Genomic DNA, 5,871 nt, shown 5'->3' on the forward strand with positions numbered 1-5,871 from the left:
TGAAGGCCACCGTCTTGTTTTGTGCCGTGTCGTTGACCAGCATTACGGTGCTTTTTACAAGTGGTTTTCATCATCGAGTGTACTGAACTAGATTACCCGTGTCAATGGTGGAGATGCAGGGTACAGTTACACTCGTTGATTGAGAACAATTTACATTGTGATTTTGTGTGGGTGAAACAAAACTTGGACAAATTTGTGTTGGAAGATTAAGGCGTCCCATAGTCAACGTTTATGTTACGTTGCATCGTTCGTCCGTTCAACATCAACGCTTCGCTGCTGTTTTGTGGCCACGTATCGTTCCAAATTGTCTGTGTGACACGATTATCTGTTTCTTTTTTAATTTTGTAGGTTCATCATTGTAGAGAATTAAATTGATTGGAAATTTGGAATCGACGTATCAACGTTGAGTCCGTTGGCGTGGCGTGGGTACTGAGTCATCCAACGGCGCTGAGCCATCCAACATTTTTTCCTAATTACGTCTTGCCGACGTTGGTCTTGTGTTGCGAACGGAGAATTTTTGATTCATAACTTTTTTTTTATATTCGTTTAATAATTCTCTTTTGCTTTTTATTTTGATTTGAGTTGAAGATTATTGGCTTTTGGGTCTTCTTTTTGGAAGTGGATAATCCCGTTTTTGATTTGTTTGTGAACCAGACCCAAGGGCTGGTAAGTTGTGTCCCCTAACCCTCATAGACTTTTTCTTACAGGTACTTGAGGCTTGATAGCCGTTTTGATTGAGAGTGAGAGAGCATTGGCTCATGTTTGTTTGTGAGTCTTTGACTCTTATCTTGTTGACGGCCACTTGTTGAATACCCCCCCCCAAAACCTATTGATTGCGAGTAGCTCCCTCCCTATTTTCGATTATTAGTTGGGATAGGAATTAGGTGGCGGCCGGAGCGAATATTTATCAAATTTGTTGTGTGTAGTGATTCAGATATACCATATTAGTGACACGAACACAAATCAATGCATAGAACGTATATTAACTTAGGATCAATGTCACGGCAAGTAGAGAACAGAACATAGAAAACATATAATTTGTCTTAACCTTCTAGAGAGTACCTGACACGTTGATTCCAAAAGAGAAGAGAGAGAAGCAAAAATAGTCTAGCAGACGACCAAGAGTTTTTGACGGAAGAGGGAGTGGGTTTTGGCAACAGCGGATTAGTTTCAGCAACTGGCGCTTGGATTGATAAAACACAACACGCCCCTCAAGCCGAGCGCACAACGGAACATAATGCGCCCCTCAAGTTCAGCAGATTTCATTTGAATTCGCAGATGTTCAGACTAGCGCGCAGTTTTTCAAATCTCGGAGCGGCTAAGGCCTTAGTAAAGATGTCCGCTAGCTGACTCTCAGTTGCGATGTAGGAGATGTTGACTTTCTCTTCCGCCTGGGCATCGCGCACGAAGAAGAACCGTACGTCGATGTGCTTTGTACGCTGATGGAATACCGGGTCATGAATGAGGGCAATAGCACCCTGATTATCGCATCGCAGAGGTACGGGTAACGCACGAGCACCAAGCTCTATGAGAATGCGGTTGAGCCAGATGGCCTCCTTTGTCGCCTCAGCGGCGGATATGAACTCCGATTCGGTGGTTGAAAGAGCAACGCAGGATTGGCGGCGGCTGAACCATGAGATCGGACCATTGTAAAGAGTGAACACGGCTCCCGAGGTTGATCTTCTACTCCCCAGGTCACCAGCGTAGTCAGCGTCACAGTAGCCAATCAACTCACTGTTGTCTCCGCCAAATAACAGTCCAAAGTTGACAGTTTTGCGTAGGTAGGCCATGATGCGCTTAAGGGCTTTCCAATGTTCTTGGCCTGGATTTTGGGAATATCTTGATGCTTGCCCAACGGCGTAGGCGATGTCCGGTCTGGTCAGGTGAGTGAGATGCATAACGGAGCCGATGCACTCCATGAAAGGGACACATTTCATTTCTTGTTTTTCTTCTTCTGTTTGTGGACACATTTGCGGCGTCAATTTGACGCAGGGATCGGCTGGAATGGAAAGAGTGGCACAGTTACTCATACCGTACCTCTCGAGCACTGTCTTCGTGTATTCTGGCTGAGAAAGATGAATGGAGCGCTGAACTCTGTTTCGACTGATGTCCATTCCGATAAAACGGTCGGCGGGAAGGGATCGAACTTCAAATTCCTTGCCGAGAAAATTCATCATTTCGGTGAGAACAGTCTTGAGACTACTGATGATGAGACCGTCGTCAACGTAGAGGATGAAGATTGTTATCTCTTCGTCTGCCTCCCCCGGACGGAGATGACGGTAGTAGACACAAGAGTCGGCAGTGCTTCTGGTTAGCCCAAATAGGAGAATGAACTCGTTGAATTTGATGTTCCAAACACGAGACGCCTGTTTAAGTCCGTAGATGCTCTTGATGAGACGACAAACTTCTTGCTCTCTGCCTGGAATCACGAAGCCTTCGGGCTGTTGCATGTAGATTTCTTCGGTCAAGGTCCCATAGAGGAAGGCGGTTTTGACATCCAATTGAACTATTTCAAGATCTCTCGCAGCTACAATGGCCATAATAGCTCGGATCGAATAGTTCTTTACCACCGGGGCGTAGGTTTCCGTGTAGTCCAAGCCGTACACTTGTGAGTAGCCCTTGATGACGAAGCGGGCTTTGTATCTCGGTGCCGTGGTCTTGAATCCCGGCAGGGCCTCCCCGACCCTAAAATGACAGGAGTGCAAATTTTTTTTCCCGGCTTTGCCGCCCCTTAAAAAAATTTATATACGAAAACATATAGTTGATTTTAACATAAGCTTTAGTTAACATCTGGATTAGTTATATTTCTGGATAAATAACAGTATCACTTAAAATCATACACGATACAAGATTGCTGATAAATGACGAGACACGAGAATATCTTGCAAATTGAATTGCAAATCGAATAGTGAGACTTAGATCGGCACTTTACGCGATTTTTTTTGGGCAAATTCCTCAATCGCTTCATTGAGATCAATATTTTCGACAATTTCTCTTTCGATTGAAATCATTGCTAACCCATCTAGTTTTTCTTGTCCCATTAATGAGCGAAGATATGTTTTTATTAGTTTCAATTTGCAAAAACTTCTTTCTCCTTGCGCAACAGAAACTGGAAGGGTCAGCAAAATTCGTAATGCAATCACAGTATTAGGATAAACTGACGACAATCCATTTTGAACGATAAAGGTCAAGGCAGCAAGAGGACAAGAATCAATTATTTTTCCGTCTTCGCTTGGTAAAGGAAATCGATGGGAGAGAGATCGCAATTCGATAAAAAGATCATCTGGAGAAATGTCGCATTTTTCTCCGACGGACAATGCGTTATTTAAGGCAGTACAACATGTTTTCAATTGGTAATCGTCAAGTTTCTGAATAGTTGGAATATCGTATAGAAAACGGAAAAGAGAATTGTGTTCATTTAACAAATCAAACCTTTCAACGACTGAATTAATGGCAGTGTCAATCACGTAAAAAAATATTTCCGTCCGAAACTTAGCCATTGGATCCAAAATCGGTTCATCTCTTGATTCATAATTGAATTGACGACGAGTTCGACGAACTCGGACTGTTGGTTCAGATGGAAAATTTGGCTCAACTTCTATTTCTTTTGCAAGTTCTTTACCAGTAGCGATAACTCCAGCGAAGCCCTCGTCGGATCTTAGATTGACGAGAAACTGTTTTGTTCGATCCAGATGTTTTGTGGCTTGCGACAAATCTGTTTCCACTCGTTGAAGAATTTTACTAGTAACATTAATTTCAAAAAGAACATCATGCCACAGAACAAGAGAGCAGATTCGACACTCAAAATTCCCTTAGAAGATATGCGGGGTCAAGGCTATGACAACGGTGCAAACATGAGCGGTAGACATAACGGCGTTCAAAAGCGAATCCAAGATCTGAATCCGAGAGCTTTGTTTGTGCCTTGTAACGCGCACAGTTTGAATCTCGTTCTTAATGACGCTGCAAGCTGTTGCGTAGCGGTCGTTTCTTTTTTTGGCATTATTCAAGCCCTTTATGTGTTTTTCTCTTCGTCAACTAAACGCTGGCAAGTTCTTCTTCAATTTGTCCCTAACCTAACACTTAAGTCATTAAGTGAAACTCGCTGGGAAAGTCGTATCGATGCCATCAAGCCCCTTCGCTATCAACTTGGAAATGTGTATGACGCCTTACAGCATCTGGCAAACGATGAAACTTTAGTGGGGCCCAATGGAACAAAAACGCGTGCTGACGCATTTGCACTAGCAACAAACATCGCCAAATTCAACTTTATCTGCTCTCTTGTTCTGTGGCATGATGTTCTTTTTGAAATTAATGTTGAATGAAAATTCTTCAACGAGTGGAAACAGATTTGTCGCAAGCCACAAAACAACTGGATCGAACAAAACAGTTTCTCGTCAATCTAAGATCCGACGAGGGCTTCGCTGGAGTTATCGCTACTGGTAAAGAACTTGCAGAAGAAATAGAAGTTGAGCCAAATTTTCCATCTGAACCAACAGTCCGAGTTCGTCGAACTCGTCGTCAATTCAATTATGAATCAAGAGATGAACCGATTTTGGATCCAATGGCTAAGTTTCGGACGGAAATATTTTTTTACGTGATTGACACTGCCATTAATTCAGTCGTTGAAAGGTTTGATTTGTTAAATGAACACAATTCTCTTTTCCGTTTTCTATACGATATTCCAACTATTCAGAAACTTGACGATTACCAATTGAAAACATGTTGTACTGCCTTAAATAACGCATTGTCCGTCGGAGAAAAATGCGACATTTCTCCAGATGATCTTTTTATCGAATTGCGATCTCTCTCCCATCGATTTCCTTTACCAAGCGAAGACGGAAAAATAATTGATTCTAGTCCTCTTGCTGCCTTGACCTTTATCGTTCAAAATGGATTGTCGTCAGTTTATCCTAATACTGTGATTGCATTACGAATTTTGCTGACCCTTCCAGTTTCTGTTGCGCAAGGAGAAAAGTTTTTGCAAATTGAAACTAATAAAAACATATCTTCGCTCGTTAATGGGACAAGAAAAACTAGATGGGTTAGCAATGATTTCAATCGAAAGAGAAATTGTCGAAAATATTGATCTCAATGAAGCGATTGAGGAATTTGCCCAAAAAAAATCGCGTTAAGTGCCGATCTAAGTCTCACTATTCGATTTGCAATTCAATTTGCAAGATATTCTCGTGTCTCGTCATTTATCAGCAATCTTGTATCGTGTATGATTTTAAGTGATACTGTTATTTATCCAGAAATATAACTAATCCAGATGTTAACTAAAGCTTATGTTAAAATCAACTATATGTTTTCGTATATAAATTTTTTTAAGGGGCGGCAAAGCCGGGAAAAAAAATTTGCACTCCTGTCATTTTAGGGTCGGGGAGGCCCTGAATCTAAGTAAAATATAAATACGTATCTGAGTCGTGACTTAACCAATTCAAACTCAAACTTGGACTTTTAAGATAGTCTGCTTGAACTACAAAACATATTATCCATCTAGTGAGTTACATTGACACTATAAGAATTCGTCAAAAAATCAAAATACCTAACCCGAAAACTACTCAAACTTTCATTTAATAAAAAAAAAGTTGAAAAATCTAAAAAAAAGAATTTTTTTTTCTTAATTTTTTCCTCAAGTGCCGCCCCTCAGAAAAAGTCAAGGGTGCAGCCGCACACCTTGCACACCCTTAAGGGAGGCCCTGAATCCCGGCTTAAATTTCATGACCCATTTTCCTTCAATTGCCTTGCGGCCGGCAGGAAGCTGACACAGAGTCCACGTGGAGTTTCGAATTAGAGAGTCATACTCTTCGGCAATCGCCGGAATCCAGAACTTGGCATCTTCGCAGGTAATGGCTTCAAGGTAGCTACATG

General features: G+C 41.7%; 1 long non-coding RNA gene across 1 annotated transcript; it reads left to right on the forward strand.

Annotated features, from left to right (window-relative positions):
* Positions 1–4,375: 4,375 nt before the first annotated feature.
* On the forward strand, positions 4,376–5,276 carry LOC123470491. Its single transcript, XR_006644166.1, has 2 exons — positions 4,376–4,629; positions 4,694–5,276. It is a non-coding gene; the product is annotated as an uncharacterized LOC123470491 (long non-coding RNA).
* The last annotated feature ends 595 nt before the right edge of the window (positions 5,277–5,871 follow it).

The sequence above is a fragment of the Daphnia magna genome, linkage group LG3 (assembly GCF_020631705.1).
Source record: "Daphnia magna isolate NIES linkage group LG3, ASM2063170v1.1, whole genome shotgun sequence".
Taxonomy (NCBI): Eukaryota; Metazoa; Arthropoda; class Branchiopoda; order Diplostraca; family Daphniidae; genus Daphnia; species Daphnia magna.